Genomic DNA, 18,878 nt, shown 5'->3' on the forward strand with positions numbered 1-18,878 from the left:
TGATGTTCATAGGTTCATAGGTTCATACTAGGCTATCTGCCCTAGGGCATTTATAAGCCTAGCCAGAGTGTGTGTGGCTTTCACCACCCCTTAGGATGAGAATACTATACCCATTAGTTTGCTGTGCCTCTGTCCAGCAGTGACACAGAGATGATTCCCGGGGTAAACCTATGATCTCCCATCCACTCGTCAAGATTTCTCTTGAACAGAATCAGTGAGGGGCTCTGCCTCACATGGACTGGGATTCTGTTCCATAGTGTAGGGAGTCTCTGGGTGATGAATCTGTCCCTCCAGCACGTCCTATTTATATCCGTGTTGAGGTTTAAGTCTCTTGCTCTTGTGGCTCTGGTGGATTTGGATTTTTTGAGGTGGAGCATGTCCATTAATTCTGGGTTGGACATGGCCTTGTATGTCAGGCACAGATCACCTCTGAGCAGACGGTATGCGACTGAATAGAGCTGGAGTTTCTTCAGTCTGGCAGCGTATGACATATGTTTGAGCCCCTTTATCCTTTTGGTGAGGAACTTTGGGGTCTTTCCAACTGCTGCAGGTGTCAGGTAAGGTACATTCAATGGGCGTTGTACTCAATCATTGGTCTGATAAGTGAAGAGTACAGGGTACAATGACCTCTCCTGATCTGGATGTGAATCCCTTCATGATCAGGTGGGCAATGTAGAAGGTCTTCCTAACCACTTTGGCAATGTGAGTGTCAAAAGAGAGGTTACTGTCAACTTGGGTCCCCAGGTCCCTGATAACTTCTTCCGTGTTTAATGGATTACCACCTATGTGGTAATTAGGGTTACCTTGTTTTTCCCAAAGGGTATGACTATACATTTTTTGGCATTTAGCTTAAGGCCATGGCTCTGGCACCAGTTATCCATTTCTGTGAGACCTCTCTGGAGGATGTTTGTGTCTGATGGAGTGTCAATTATGGTGCCCAGTTTGCAGTCATCTGCAAATTTTGTCAGCCACAATCCCCCTATGTTTACCTGCACTTCAGAAAAATAAATGCCGAACAAGAGGGGGCCCAGGACTGAGCCCTGTGGGACACTGCTCATGACCGGCTTAGAGTCTGACATGGCACCAGCAACTCTAACCCTGTGGGTTCTGTCCTTGAGCCAGTTTGCAACCCATCTTGTGACATATGGGTTTACATCTAAGCTGGTGAGCTTTTCTATGATGCCCGAGTGGGGTATTGTGTGGAATGCTTTTGCTAGGTCAAGGTAGGCTGTGTGAACTGCCTTACCCTCATCAATGGCCTTAGTGACTGTTTCGAAAAAGTCGACCAAGTTCAAGAGGCAGGATCTGCCCTTGACAAAGCCAAATTGGGTAGGATCCAGTGTCTGTAGGTCCCCAATGTCTTTATTTATGAGTTCCATTATGATCCTCTCCATAGCTTTGCAGACAAGGCTCGTCAAGCTTATGGGGCGGTAATTTCAGGGTCCGTAGAAGCACCGCCTTTGTGGAGTGAGACCACAGTTGCCACGCCATTCTTTGATGCGTATCCTGTAGTAAGGCTAAGATTAAACAGCAGCCTTATGTGTGGGTTTGGTTCCTCATTGAGTTTGTGTAGCACAGCCGGGGACACTGTCCGGTCCCATTGATGCTGTGTTTTGCTTTAGAGAGCAGCTCTCACCTGGGCATCTGAGATGTTTTGGAGGCTAGACGCTGGTGGGATAGATATTTCTCCTTTGGGGAGGGAGGAGGGAGAAATTTTCACTGAACCTGTCTGCCAGTATGTTGGCAATGTCTGTGGGTTCAGTGATTTTTGTATCATTTTGGACTAATTCTGAGCATATCTGGGAGTTTCCACCCATGTTTCTAACATAGCTAAAGAAGGCCTTATGATTGTCTTTTGTGTCTTTAGCGATTTTTCTCTCAAAGTTGGCCTTGGATGATTTTATGAGTGATCGTAGTTTTTTGCTAGTATTGATCAGAGATGCCTTCCCTTTTAGGGATTTTGCTCTGTCATGTAGTAGCTTTCTCCTCTTGTTGTAGAGTTTGTTTATGGCTGGGGTGCACCATACCGGGCGCCTGTTGAATTGCTATATTAGGCGGCAGGGTCACTTTGTCTTGTAGTGTTTGCAGGATGCAGTCTGGGACACCATCTGCCTCCATTGATGCTGTCATGCCATTTGAAAGGGCCATTACCACCTGTATGTCTCAGATGTCTGGGATACTGTACATTTTGGGTATTGTTGTGGGCCCAGTAGGGAGTGAAGCTTGCTCCGAATGTATCATCAAGTGTGTTGGTGATATCAGTAGGGTCAGTATATTCAGTGCAATATTGCACCAGCACAGTGCAAATCTGTGTGTTACTGCTTACATCCTTGACATAGCTAAAGAAGCCTTTGTGGTCACATTCTGAATCCATGCCTATTTACCTGTGAATGTCAGCCTTGGATGATTACATGAGTAACATAAGTATCTTGCTAATACTGGTCACGGACGTCTGCATGTCTTGGGATTTGCTGTTGTTCTGGACTACTGTCCTACTCCTGTTGTATAGCCTGTATAATGCAGGGGTTAAGCAGACTGATGTCCTTGTGTAGGAGTAGCGAGTCCTGGTTTACCATTGATGGCACGACCCATACATCTTTGTAGGTGCTTATAGAGTGCATTCGTAATTCTGTCTGTATCTTCAGCAGTGTCATCCCTGAGCATGGGGGCTGTGAACCCTCCTACCTCTGTCATTAGTACTTTGAATTTAGCTGTAGGAAAGGTATTCACTGTGTGTTCCTTGGGTGGGGGAGATGGTTGGGAGTGGAAATCATCAGTGAATAGTTCATGGTCAGATCTAAACAGTGACCGGTTTACCTCTGCTGTAGTGCACCTGTTGCACATGTCAGTGATTACCACTTCTAGTATGTTTTCACCTCTCATTAGTCCGTCTACCAGCTGATACAGGCCATATGAGGTGATATATCCCATGAAGTGCTGGGCCTGGAAGTGAATACTCGAGTAGGTTATCCAGTTAAGTGTAGGGTAGCAGACATTGACCAATAACAGGGTGTCTGGTAGGACTGTCATGTTTACCACTGTCTCCAGATAGTTGTAGTGGTGCTCCTGAGTCATGGAGGGTTATCTGTAACAGCTCACAGCTTGCATTGCAGTCATGGCTGATGTTAGCTGCACATGGATGATCACAGAGGTATCATGCTGCCCCACTAATTTGGAGGTGTAGGTATCCCCGATGAATATGGATACACCCCCCTCCATGTCTGTGCCAGTCCATGTTCAGTGGTTGAAATGTGTGCTATGAGTTGCAGTCTGGTAGTGCTGGTGTGCTCACAGGAGCCTTATACAGGTCCCAGTCACAGAACAGATGTAGATGTTGTCCATAATGAGGGGTGCTGTGAGTGCGTGCATGTTGTGAGTACTACCCCTGGTGTTGAGTAGCCTAACCCTCATTGGTTCCGCTATTGTGCAGTTCATGGAGGTGAGATTCACCTCTGAGGCCTGCCTAAAAATGTCACCATGGGGGCGACAATAGCCTTGCCCAGCATTCCAAAGCCTTAGGCTGACACATGCAAGTTGGTATGGCATTGTTGCAGGCATGTATCCCATCTGTGCTTGAGTTCCATCTTTCCTGTAGGTAACCTACTGGTAAGCAATACAAAGCCTGAAACCTATACATGTCCACTAGCTTCCAGGATAGGCTTTTGGAGTGATTATGTATCAGCAGTCTGTATGCTGTTGCTGTACTTAACTGTTGTCTGACTACATGGTGATTTTACACTGTATATTGTGATCAGAAATCTCTGTATAATCACATATGATGTTGGAGATGGCCTGCACTGTAGAGGTTCACAGATAGGTAGTAGGCTATCTGCCCAGGGGCATTTAGAAGCATAGCTACAGTGTGGTGGCTTTACCTGCACCATTGATGAAGTAACCGAGCCTCTGTCAAGCATAGCCAATGAAGTGATTCCAGGCAGAGTCGCTGGAAGCTGTTAGAGACTGGAGTGCTGTAGGGTGATAGGGGCATATAGTGATCTCAAAAGGGCAGGTTAACATGACAACCCAACAGCATTCAATTTCCCCAACAGGTCTTGCAGCTATAAAACTGGAGTGGCACCCCCACACCCTGGCTGTATGTGTCTGGGACACATGATCCCAGGGGTGTATATACTGGTGGCCAGTCACACATCAAGGTTTCCCCTGAAGTGTGTCAGTGAGGGGCTATGCCAAATGTAGTTAGGATGTTAATGTTTAGTCTCTCAGTTCATGTGTTGTCGGTATTTCGAGAAGCTCACTGGGTGTGGGTGGCTCCGCCTGTTGTGTAGCCAAGCTTACACATAGGATTCATGGACATAGGAAATAGGCAGACGGAATGTTAATGTCAATAGTGTAATGGCTACAGCATTCGCATAATATCTGTGCAGTCCTGGACTGGTTCAAATCCCAATAAAGTCAGAGATGATTTACATGTTACATAGTATACCTTAACCACAGCTTGTATATATATAGGTAGTATTCCACAGAATAATAAACATTTGGAACACACGATCAGTGAAATGTGCATTAGTCACCCTTGCACTACCAGTGCCTGCTCTGAGATGTAAGACCACTGCTAGGATTAGAACATGCAACCATGTACTCAATCTTCACAATAACCTACCACTAAGCTACCTGAGCTGTACCAACAGCAGTTGCGTATTCTGACAGGTTAAAATACAAAAGGGAGGAATGTGTGGAAATAGGACAAACCACCATGTACTCAATGAAAGGTGTATGCTGTATATATATATATATATATATATATATATATATATATATATATATATATATAAAAATAAACATATATATATATATATATATATAGAGAGAGAGATATGTCAATATATGCGGATACAGATATATATATATATATATATATATATATATATATATATATATATATATATATATATATATATATATATATATATAGACAGGTTAACAACATGTACACAACCATGGAGGTACATATAAATGGGATACCTACCAAATACCAAATGCTTGACATACCGACACGCATAATCACGAGGCTTAAAGACCGAAAGACCACAGTACCGAAACACCAGAAGCGTGAGGTTTAAAATCCCGATGTTAAGGGACATTTAGTTAGTGCTTCTGGTGTTGTGGTTCAGGTAGGTTACTGTGTGTAAGTGTGTTTCTGAGGGCTGTAGTGTGTGTAAGTGTGTGTTCTGAGTGTAGTATGTGTTCCTGGGGGACTGTAATGTGTGGGTGTGGGTTTGCTTTGTGCGCTTCTGCAATCTTGGAGGTAGAATATTAAAGTAGGGAGGGTGTGGTGGGCACAGCCACCCACATGGGAGGTGTAGGGGGGCTTGCCCACCTGCTCATACGTAGTGTAGGATGGTTTGTTTGGATGTGGTGGGTAGCATTGTGTCTGTGTGCATGTGTGTGTTCAGTGTTTGTGTTACTTTCGCGAGGTTGACTGTCATGAGTTTGAGTGTTCGGTAATGTGGGGTATGGTAGTCTGGGCCTGGTACTGTGGGCGTCGGAATTGTGTGCGTTCGGGATTCCATAGGTATCCTGTATACAGCAGTTGAAGTGTTCATATATGAGTATAACATAGACCATAGGAATCACACATTCCGCCACGACCAAACTTTATGAACAAAGGATATGGAGTGTATATGCCTATACACTATTACAAATATGTGCTACGGACATGAGCCAAAGATAGGGTTATCACCTGTCCCACTTTGCAAGGGACAGTCCCTCTTTGGGCGGTTGTGTCCTGATCAAAAATATTAAAAATGACAAATGTCCTGAGATTGTAGGACATAATTATGTCCCATATGTAATGTAATAGTTGCATAAAATAGTTATTTCTGTATCTAAAATGCCTACATGTTACAAGAAACAGGATAAGCAACTAAACTGCTACAAGAATAAGCTTATATTTAGGCAAAAAAGGAAAGTTCTATCCTTTGTACTGACCGTGGGTTTGTGTCGGCCTGTAAAATCTGATGTGTGTCCCGAAAATGTCCCACTATGGCCATTTGAAAAGGTGGCAACCCTAGTCAAAGAGGGTCAGTCACCAACACAACACCAATGACTGCAAATACCTATGCTAGAAATACACAGACAGCTTTCATGTAGCAACACTTTATTACATTCCGATGTATTGCCAAAAGGATTCAAGGACTAACATCACCTGCATGCTATACAGGAACCAATTAACAGTGCCTTAATGAATCAGCCTGTAATTATCATAGTATTAGTCCACTAAAGGATAGGTGTTCAAATAGGGAAGGAACCCTCACACACATATCGATTATGTATAAAAGCAGTTCCTACACACCTACATCTGCTATGTACACCCACCAACATCTTCCCCATACCCAAACCAATTACAATACAAACTGTAATAACATCACAGATCATTCACTCACTGTATGACATCTGCAGAAGCCTTAAGATATCTTGTCAGAGACATGCTAACATGGCCCTGTGTGAAATAGTTGCTGTTATACAATGGAACAGCTGCTGATGTTACAGGGTTTGTTTGCACCAATCCCATTTCAGAGGGTTGTGTGTACACCAGGAAGTGTTACCAATTACTGATTAACAGCACAGTATGATACACATGTACACCAAACCAAAGATGTCTGGTGAGCACACTGTAAACCACCTAACATTTCATGCCTAGCCATACAGCCTTGAGCCACCCAAATATCCTTGCCAGACTGAAAAATCTGCAGAAGTATCAGGTACAAACAAACCCTGCATAAGTAGCAATGTTCTGAAATATAACAGCTGTACTCACATGTAGAACAACATCTTCTAGCCATTACACATAATCCAGTCATGGAGTCATGAAGCTAATATATCTCTGTCTGTCTCCATATAGCTGTTGCAATACATCACAAACAACACATCCAGGCAGTCTTCCTTGAAGGTAAGGCAAAGGGACAATGCCCAAGTGGAGTACTCAATTATACACCACTGTTGCCATGGTATTGGCTAATGGAGTAGCTGCACAGCTGATGTGCATGTAATTAACTACTTTGGAACACCAATTGGTGGTCAGGATAGCACGTTACCGATATTTAACTATAAAAGGATGGCTTGTCACACATTCAAACCATCTATATATACTAGCAGAACATTACAAAAATGATTGAAACACAAACTGAAAAGGATTGAAATAACAGTCAACGACACCTCGGGTTACTAATAAGGTATGTAGAACACTAAGTATGTCTGTGTATGTAGTACCTGTTCTGTAATAATTAAAGTGTACGCAATGCATATAGTGGAAACAGTTATCTTGCAGTGATGTATTGTTGAGCATAGTAATGCTTGTAGTATTTATGTGTGTACTGCTGTAGATCACAAAGCAAACACCGCATACACCACAAGGGATGCTATATAAGGGCTTTGAACCCAACAATTCCTCTCCAGCCGCTGTCAGTGGCAGGGTTGGTCCAACACGTATGTGCTATAACAGGGGATAGCATATGTTGATATATTGTAACAGTAGGCATATGTATGGGTGTATTACTGAGAATAACAAGTCGAAGGTGGGCCAACTGTGCAGTTATGATTTGCATTGTGGAATATTGTGCCAATAAATGTGTAATGTACAGTATTGTAGGCAGATATGTATTACATTTTACATAGCATTACTGTTATGTTAGGCAAACATTAGTTATGTCTATTGGCATTTACAATACACAATAACAGGATACATATGACTTGTAATCACCCGGCAGTTTATCAGCATTATAGCAAAGTAAAATAGAAGAGCTAGTTAACTATCCATGCACATAAGACATGTAATAAGTTCAAAGGTGGGTACTAGGCTGTCTGCCCAAGGGTATTTATAAGGCTAGCTAGAGTGTGTTGGCTACCACCATCCCTTTAGGTTAGTTCCCTGTGCCTCTGAACAGCAGAGCCTTAGTTCCCTGTGCCTCTGTCTAGCAGAGCCACTGCAGTGATCCCCAGGGTACATGTCTGTCTCCCATCCACCCATCAGGGTTTCTCTTGAGGAGTGCTAGTGAGGGGCCCTGCCTGATGTACATTGGAATCATGTTCCAAAGCATGGGGAGTCTTTGGGTCAGGAATCTATCCCTCCAGCACGTCCTAGTTATCGTTGTGGTTAGGTGTATATCCCTAGAGCATGTGGTTCTCAGGGGCTTTTGTTTAGATGGAGCATATCCAGCAATACTGGGTTGGACATGGGCCTTGTATGTCAAGCAGAGATCACCTCTGTGTACGCGGTATGCAACCGAGTACAGCTAGAGTTTCTTTAGTTGGGCTGCATAGGTCATCTGTTTGAGGTCAGTAATCTTCTTGGTGTGGTACTGTTGTGGTCTTTCAAGCTGTTGCAGTTGTCTTGTAAGGTACATCCCAAATGGGGTGTTGTATCCTTTAATGGGTCTAATAAGTCATGAGTAGAGAGGCACAATAGCCTCCTTTGTTCTGGATGCGAACCCATTTGAGATTAGAGGGGCCACATAGAAGGATATTCTAACTACCTTGGCATTATAGTTATCCAAGGAGAGATTGCTATCTACTTGAGTTCCCAGATCCCTTATTACCTTTTCCTGTATGTAGGGGACTAGCACCTATGTTGTAGTCCATGGGTAATTAGTTTTATACAAAGGGGATGACTATACACTTTTTGGCATTCAGCTTGAGGCCATGATATTGACACCAGGTATCCGACTCAGTGCGACCATTCTGGAGGGTGTTTGTATCAGCTAGGGAACCAATTACGGCCCCTAGTTTGCAGTTGACTGCAAACCTTTTCAGCCAAAGTCCTCCTGTGCTTGCCTGTACCTCAGAGAAGTATATACTGAACATGAGGGGTCCTAGGACTGAGCCCTGGAGGACACCACTTGTAACTTATTTACAGTTGGACCTAGGGTATGCAACTCCCACTGTGCGGGTTCTGTCCTTGAGCCACTTTGCAAATCATCTCATGACATAGTGGTTAATGTTCAGGTGGATGGGTATGTTGATAATACCGGAATGGGGAATGGTGTTGAAAGCCTTTGAGAGCTTGAGATAGGCTGTGTGGACCTCCTTACCCTCATCTAATGCTTTGGTAACTGTCTCAAAGAAGTCCACCAGGGTTAGGAGGCATGGTCTGCCCTTAACAAAGCCAAACTGGGTGGGGTCAAAGGTTTGGAGGTACCCAATGTCTCTGTGAATGAGATCCATGATGATGTGCTCCATAGCCTTGCAGACCAGGCTAGTCAGGCTTATAGGGCAATAGGTCCCATAGTCCGTTGTGGCACCACCTTTGTGGAGTGGGATAACTGTTGCTGTGTGCCATTCAGGGGGCACAAATCTTAATGCGGGGCTATTATTGAACATGGTGCGTAAGTGGTTAGCCAGTTCGTTCTGAAATTCATGTAAAACGCAGCCTTGGATGTTGTCCGGTCCCATGGATGCTGTGATATTGGCTTTAGAGAGTACAGCTTTTACCTGTGTAGTTGTGATTACAGGGACTCTGCATTCTTCCTGTATAGATATGGGCCCTTTAGGGAGTGAGAGGGGGGAAAGGTAGCACTGAACCTATCTGCCAGGATGTTGGCAATATCAGTTGGTTCTGTAATTGTTGTGCCTTTGTGCTCTGACTCAGAGCAGATCTAGGTGTTGCCATCAAGATATTTGACATAGCTGTAAAATGCTTTGTGGTTGTCCTTGGAATTAGTGGTGGTTTTGTTTTCATAGCTAACTTTGGAGAATCTTATAAGGGATCTCAGCTTCTTACTGAGGCTGACCAAGGAGCTCCTCTACTCATGGGATTGTACTCTCTTTTGCAACAGTTTCTTCCTTCTGTTGTACAGTTTGTTTATGGCAGGGGACCACCAGATTGGCTTCCTTATTTTGGAGGATAGTGTTTTGGTTCTGTTTGGGATAGCATGATCCCTGCACTTGTGTAAGTGCTTATAGAGTGCATTTGTGTAGGATTCAGCAGTTGTAACTGTATTGTCCATCTGCATGGGTGTCATGAAGTTCACCACTTCTGTCTTAAGAAGCATGAAGTTGGCTTTGTAGAAATATTATACTATGGTTTCCTTAATGGGGGGTGGGGGTGGGATGTGGATGTCAAGAGTGTTTAGCTTATGGTCAGATCGGACCAACGAGGAGTTGACTTCAGGTGTGGAACACCAGTCACTCATGTTGGTAATGGCTAGGTCCAGGATATTGCTGCCCCTGGTGGGGGTGTGGATAAGTTGATCCAGGGCATTGGAGTTTATGAATTCCAGAAAGCGTTGGGCTAATGAGTTGGTACATGAGTAGTTTTCCCAGTTAATGGTGGGGTAGTTGAAGTCGCCCATTAGTAGGGTGTTTGGTTGAACCCTAATAATTTCCAGTACATCAAGAAAAGTGGAGTGGGAATCTTGGGGCATGGTGGGGGATCTGTAGCAAGCTACAATTTGGATTGCAGTTTAGCCCAGAGGTAGTTGCACTTGGATAACCTCAGATGCTTTGTGCTAAGCAACTAGCCTGGAGGGGTGGATATCCTTAATGAATATGGACACACCTCTGCCTTGGGTGTTTCGGTCCAGGCTACATGGCCAAAAAGTGTGGTATGAGTTATAGCCTGGTAGTGCAGGGGTGCTCTCTGGAGCCTTGAACCAGGTCTCAGTCACTGCACAGATATCAATTTTCTCCATTACAAGGAGTGCCTCGAGTGTGTGCATTTTGAGATTTAGAATTCAGCATTGTGAAGCATTGCCCTCAGTTTGTGCTTGCCTGATCCTGTTATGGTGGTGAATATGTGATTTGAACCTTGCCTAAAGAAGGCACTATAGGGGCAGTGAGAGCCTTAGCCAGTATCCGGAATCCCAGGGGCGACAGGTGCAGGCCATCTGTGGAAAAGCATCGTGGTCTGTCGACCATGTCAGCCCAAGCAGACAGATACTGGATCCCCTTAGAATGACACCAGAAGCTTAGCCAATCATTGAAGTCAATCATTTTGTCCTCATATTGCGTTATTCTGGGTGATGGCAGAATGCTACTCAGGGTTAGGGTCATACCTACCTGGGCTACAAGATCGGAGTGCTCTTCCATGTCTCTTTTCATGTAGTCCAGGGAGGTCCCTCTCAGGTCATTCACACCAACATGGACAATGACAGAGTCATATTTGTACTTGTTGTGGAGTGACCTGAGTGTGTGGGTTATGTGGCAGATCCTGGTACCTGACAGGCAGCTGACAGTAACCTTCTCCTTGTTTAGCCTGGTGAGTGGGACATCAGTGTGTCTGACTATAGAGTCACCTATGACTAGTGTGTTGGGTATGTTGTTTTGCCTTATTGACTGTGGTTGAGTGGCACACTGAGTCTGCGGCCTATGTGTCTTTGGGGTTGTGTTGGGGGATGGAGGCCACTTGCGTTTCCATTTTGGAGGTCTCTGTTGCTTAGACAGATTATTATTGAGAGCCTCCACAAATGTTTTTGTGTTACTATGTGTGGATTATGGTGGTGTTGATTTAGTGAGATTATGTGATGAGTGTGATGTGGTGCAAATGTTTACCTTCTCCACATGACTGTCAAGTTCAGTCTTGGTTGGAGAGAGCTTTACCTCCAGTTTGGCTAGATAAGTGCATCTCTCACAGGTTGTAGTGTTCAGTGGTAGGTGGAGAGGGTTGTCTGTGTACATGAGGCAATTTCTACCTTGCCTCAAGATGCCCAGATTCATCAGATAGACAGGAGAAAACACTGGGAGCCGACCCTTGGACATGTCTAAATATAAAACTATTTTCCCCTAGATAAGTGAGGAAAGTGAGTACAAGAGCTGCTTTACTCTAAGCAAATGAGAAAAGTATGTACAAAAACTGTTTACCTCTAGGTAATGAGGAAGATTGAGTGCTGTAGTAACTAATAGCTTACGTAGTGCTTACAAGTTCTGAACAAGTGCTGAGCATGAATAAGCAATCCAGATAGGGTCTTGAATAACATAAACACACTGCCCCCCCAACAGGTACACAATCATATATCCATGTACACTACAGAGCCCATGTAACCACAACTATGCAGGTACAAGCTGCACTCAGGCTGCATGGGACCTGCCCACATCCCAGGTTGTATCATACACATATGGCAAAACAAGTTGCTCTCCACATACACATCATGTAAAACATAGCTTCATGTCAGGCTGTGTACACACTGAATGGTGCACACCAACAGTTATCACAACCCACAAAGGGGGGAGACACCACTGATAATGGGAAGTACTGCACTACTACCCTGTTGAGTCTGTTCTGAAAGGCCATGAACCTTGATCACTTAAGTGATGTCAGCAGTACAGATGTAGATGACAGTAAGGTTGATTTCACAATGCATATCATAACCTTGCCAGGTCATAGGACATCATCACCCATACTGTTTTCCACCTACACTCAGTATACTAGATGTACATTCCTATGTCACAGGAGTGTTTTGCAACGGGACTGCTGGCAGAACCAACACTACAGAAGGTGTCTGAATAATACATGCACATCACACCAGTGCCAGGTACAGTAATACAGGGTTAATTCATTGTACTCCCTCTCATTGTAGTCTATACCACACAGACTAACAGAAGGCATCTGCCTATTGAAGTATGCAAATGACTATGACCTAGGAACAATAGCTGACTAAGAGTGTTGTGGACTACTCTTACTAACAATCTCACTACTACCTCTTTTAATCCTCACCCATCTATTCACCTTTTTTGAAAACCCAACCCACTAGACCCAATCCAAAACTATCCCAGGAAAGAAACCATCTCTCCAAACTCACATCTACAATTTACCCATGCTAATATAACATTATCATCTAACTACATACTTCCTAAATATCATAGAACACAACACACAAAATACAACAACCTAAACCCCAGGAAATGTCTATCTCATTACAGCAGAATCCATAACCTATACTATCTAAACCTACTACTCTCCTTAAAGGATGGTGACATCCACCCTAACCCAGGGCCCCCAACTCCTTTTTCTCCCCTCAACTCCAAAATATGTCCTACCCAAGCCTTTGTCAAACTATCGAACTCCCTTTTTATTGCTCATCTTAATATACGCAGTATAAACAATAAAGTAACTCAACTCCAAGCCCTAACTGAAATCTACTCCTTCGATATACTCTGCTTATCTTAATATACGCAGTATAAACAATAAAGTAACTCAACTCCAAGCCCTAACTGAAATCTACAAGCCCTAACTGAAATCTACTCCTTTGATATACTCTGCTTAACAGAAACTTGGTTAAAACCTACAACCAAAGACAATGAGATCATCCCACCTGGATATAATATCCTAAGACTAGACCGAACTTCCAAAAAAGGTGGAGGAGTTGCTATCCTATATAAACCTAGCTTACAATTAACCACTCATAACTGCAAACCACCTCTAGACTCCAATGCAGAAATTCTTATCTCCAAACTTCTTATTAACAATGCCAAATCCATCTATATCGTTTGTATACATCTACCTCCTGGTAATAACATAGCAACCATGGAAAATATACTTTGCTGGCTATCCCAAAACCTGCCTCAAGAAACTATCATTCTAGGTGACACAAATATTGACTGGACCTGCTTCTGCAGCAACCTCCCCTCAAGCCATATAAACCTATATGGGTATTCCCAAACCATTACCTCCCCTACCAGGATAAATAAATCCAACAAGAAATCAAGCTTATTAGACTGGATTCTCATTAACCATCATCCTCATACTTATGACTCAGGAACCCTCCCTGATGATGTAAGTGACCACTCTCTTACCTATATCATCAGACATAAAACCAACTTTCCCTCTCCAACATCCATTAAAAACATCAGATCTAAAAAGAACTTTAACCGTGAACTTTTCCAGATGGAACTAATAGCATGTAACTGGTCACCCTTACAAAACCTACCTTTAGATGAAGCCGTTAGTTACTTTAACTCCAACTTCCTTGCCATCCTGAACCACCATGCCCCTACCAGACAAATTGGAGCTAAAAACAAACATGCTCCATGGCTCTCTAAAGAAACCAAACAAAAAATCAATGCTAGAAACAAACATTGGGCAAAATGGAGAAAAACTCAAAACCCTATACACCAGCAAACCATTAGACAACTAAGAAACCAAACTAAAAAAGCTATAATATCTGACAAAAAAAAACTACTACCTCCAATCCCAACAAGCCAGTCAAAACAAGCCAAAGAAATTTTGGTCTAGTATCAACCAACTACTCCATCCAGGTCAATCCACCACTCCTAACCCTCAAAACACTGAACACAAAACACCAATAAATATAGCCAATGATTTTAATACCTTTTTCACTGACACTATACAAACACTAGCTAGTCAGCTCTCACCTAACAGCTTCACTTTACCTTCTAATAAAGCAACCTCTCCCCCTCCTTTTCACTTTCAACCCATCCCAACATCATATATACTAACCCTTCTTCAGAAATTGAAACCATGCTCTCCCTCAGCAGACCAACTACCTGCTGAATTCCTACAACTAGCCGCTAAAACTATTGCCTATCCAATATCTATCCTGATCAATAGAACTATTACCGAAAGTTATATCCCTACTTTATGGAAAATTTCCCATATTATCCCCCTCCACAAATGTGGGCAATCCACTGAACTCTCCAACTATTGTCCCATTGCCCTCCTCTCACCTCTGGCAAAGATCATGGAAAAATGCATTCACAGACAACTACTTCACTATCTAACACAAAATAATTTACTAACCAACTGTCAACATGGTTTTAGACCTTCACATAGCAACACTACTGCCCTTCTTTCCTTCACAGATAGTATCAACAAACACCGCAATCTAAACAAACTCTCTTCTGCCCTGTTTATTGACCTGTCTAATGCTTTTGACATGGTAAATCACCAAATTCTCATCACAATACTAAAATCCCTGTCACTTGATACATCCTCCATAAAGTGGTTCCAGTCTTACCTTGACAAAAGACAACAGGCCGTACTATGGCACAAGTCTCTCTCTACTCACTTGCCAGTCAACCTTGGTGTCCCTCAAGGATCCATCCTTAGACCTTTACTTTTTTCCATATTCATCAATGACCTTCACCTTGCCATCCCCCAAGCCACATGCATACAATATGCAGATGACTCTACACTGATATGCTCAGCCCCCTCCTCTTCTGAACTTCTCTACCTTACCCAACAAGTCTTTAACACAGTTGAGCAATGGTTCACACATAGATGCCTTCTCTAAAACCTCAAAAAGACTAAACTCCTCCTTTTCTCTCCTACTAAAAAATCCCCCCATTGGATTTCTCAGTTAACTCTACCAATAAAACTATTACATCCCCTGAACCTACCACCAAACTATTAGGAGTCACCATTGACAATAATCGAAACTTTGATATCCATATAAACAATACTATAAAAACTGTCAACAAAAAGCTAGGCTCTCTATATAGGATAAAATCATTTCTCCTACCTTCAGCTCGAACCACAATAGCACACACTCATCTAATCTCTCCTTTTCTATATGCCTCACCTATTTTTACTAAGCTATCTAAAAATAATCTCAGCAAATTGGAAATGTCCTACAATAACATTGCCAGATTTGCAACAGGTAACCCATTTATAACCCATCACTGCCTTAATTTAAAACAGCTAGGATGGCTTGAACTACAAAATCTAATTACATACCATCAACTAACTATAGCTCACAAAACCCTTTACACACCTTCCAAAACACCTATTCTTTCCACACTAATCACTCCCTATACAAACCTAGAATCCTTAAGGTCTTCTCAGAAACTTCTAGCACATGCTACTAAACAAACAACAAGGCTGGTGACTCACTTTTTTCTAATATAGTTGGAAAAGCCTGGAATCTCCTATCAAATCAACTTTCCACACTTCCCTCGCTTTCCTGTTTCAAAAACAATCTAAAAGTGCATCTTAAAACTCACTGGTTATGCCCATGCTCTAAACCTGACTAGCTCAAGTTTCACTAAATACTCTGGTCTTCCCATCCCATCTACTCATCTAAAGAAACTTCTTCCTTATAAAACTAGTTCTACTAACTATCTCTAGAATACCTAATCTATATTACTTCATTTGCTATGACTGTATTCTACACTGTAAATTTTGGGATTTTAACTGCATCCTTTGTTATGCCTGTATAATACACTGTTAATTTTTTACTATGATAACCTGTAACTGGCACTGTAAATAGAATGTATTTGTCTTCTATATCTGTAGATAGAATTGTGTTAAATTCATTGTCTTACCTAGGAGCTTATCTCCCCGGGCCTCTACTGAAAATGGACATGTATCCAGTTAGACTAGCCCGGTAAACAAATGTAAAATAAAATAAAAAAATTAATACAGAAGGGGCTTTGTGGGTGAGGTGTGTGACATATGGCCACAATCTGACAGCTACATATTGCATTGTCACCCCTATGTTAATAACCCTATACCCATGAACTACCACCTAGGCAGCAGTCAACATAATGGACACTGTGTGTAAGGGATGCAGCTGGGCAGTTGTCTTTCCTGTGATAGTTACATCACCACACCTGTCAGGTAGTCAAATGTGGCAACCCTAATCATGACAGGGTGCCATCCATGAATATAGAGATCATTGTCCAGCCATACTCAACACTCAAGTGACCCATATCAGATCACATATTTCCTTTAAGGGGTATTGGCCATGTTCAGATGGCCTACACTAGCCTTCACAATCCCCATATCCACTATGTAGCATGATGCCTACCCTGAATAAAGCCACGCCCAGCCCAGTGATGTTGGACATGCTACACGTACACATCCTGATCTCAAACACATACTTCATGGACATCCACCTTCATAGTACAAGGATCACCACATGCTGGATAGATCCTTGTCCCATACACTTTACATACTCCTGCCATACTATGCATTCCTGTCCAGCAAAGCTGCACATTGCCCCCTCTCAGACATGGTGTGATGACCGCATGGTAAATGTATCATTAACCCTGTGGATCAGCTATGTGGCACTGCTTCACCTGGCCCCAGAAACCCACCTGTCAGCTACAGCTAGTTAACCTGTCATCCTAGATTCATACATGGCCCAGGACATATAGCCTACTAGTTGACTTAGACTGTACATGATATAGTTGATATCCATTCCTGCAAATACCATCTGGCTAGCCAGTGTCCCATGTGTATCACATGTGCAACACAGGTGATACATGGCAGGATGTTGAACTGCTGTACAGTGCCATGTAGATGTATATGGCAAAACACATACATGTAAAACCTTCCATGAGCAAGTCTACAGGGTCACAGGTCATGTCCGTTAAGGCAGTGTAAGTCTTTATATGTGACATATACACAGCATCAAGGTCAACTGCATTAATGTGGACACATCCAGCCATGTGCTGATAGGTAAGAACACCAGTACAGGCAAACAGACATGCCCACATCAAGACAGCATCCATATGGAGTATGAGCAATGTAATCAGGTGACACACACACACATATATGGTGATAATATCCAATCACCATTGAGCATCAAATGTGTGTGACACAAACATGTCAGTGGTGTCAGTGTCATGTAGATTTCCAAAGACAACTATTTACTCGTAATAAATGTGATACACATGTATGTTCAGCTGTAGCTCTGTACATCTCTGTGAGTTACTGTGACCTGTCTCCATCATTATGTCTTCCAGGTATGCCGCGTGCAAGGCTAACATCTTATACCTGCTTGGAGGATGAGGCCCTCATCCCATACCTACATGACAATCATGATGTCCTGTTCAGCCATGTGCCACAGGATGCACAGCAGCAGGATGCCCTGTGGCAGGAACTTCACAAGAGGGTTAATGATGTGGGTGGCCACAACCGCACATACCAGCAGGTGTGCAGACACTGTACAGACCTCATTAGATGGGCAAAACAGTGTGTGAATGCAATCGCCAGGGAACAAGGTGCAACAGGTGGTGGGCCACCAACCCAGCCCCCACTCACACATACCGAGGAGCTACTGGTCAACCTGGGGACACCTGCAGAACAACATCCACAAGCCTTAGCCAATATCGTGGATGTGGATGTCTCTCAACCACCAAGCCTGGAGTTGCCTGTTAAGTCACTACAGCACCTATAACAACTATAGTCCATATAGTTACATGTGTCACTGTACAATATGTAATGTAACATCATATGCAAGACATGTATACAGACATGCCTCATACTATAGTATGCTACTCTGTGTATGCACACATGTGCATACTCCATAGTATAGTCTATTGTACTGGCGTATGTGTTAACATGCACATTGCACCAAGTAGCTATCATGCAGGCGTGAATAATGAACATATTGCTGTGTTACTCCTATTTAGGTACCTCTGGCGTTCCACTGCAACAGCAGCCCATTGCAGGTGAGACTGTTATTATTTATCAGGTATGTTAATGCACAGATCTATCTGCCATGTGACCATTTACCACATGTACACATAATGTATGGTCCTGTTACAATATACAGGTCAGACCTGCAAGGCATCACAATGGCTACCCATGTGCAGTACCTGCAAACTATGTGAAACACTGACATGAAACCTCACAAACAGTCATTGCCAGATGTGTGGACAGCTGTGCATACAATGGTGGAGGTGCTGTTCACTGTAGGGACATGTGCTACAGATCAGAACTACACATGTGGGGAATACAAACAGTACTACACAGTGAGCTGGAGTATGGCCAGCCCACAGGATTCACCGGTGTGGATCATACCCCTGCTATGAATGTCATACAATGTGATGTGCTATCTGACATGTCCATGACATCTAGTGGGCTGGCTGCAACACTGCCTAACTATCCTGAAAAACATATCCCACATACCAAACATACCACCCTTTGTCTACATAACCCTGTCGTCAGTGGAGCATATGAC

This window comes from Protopterus annectens, chromosome 1.part0 (assembly GCF_019279795.1).
Source record: "Protopterus annectens isolate FY-2018-M chromosome 1.part0, PAN1.0, whole genome shotgun sequence".
Lineage (NCBI taxonomy): Eukaryota > Metazoa > Chordata > Ceratodontiformes > Protopteridae > Protopterus > Protopterus annectens.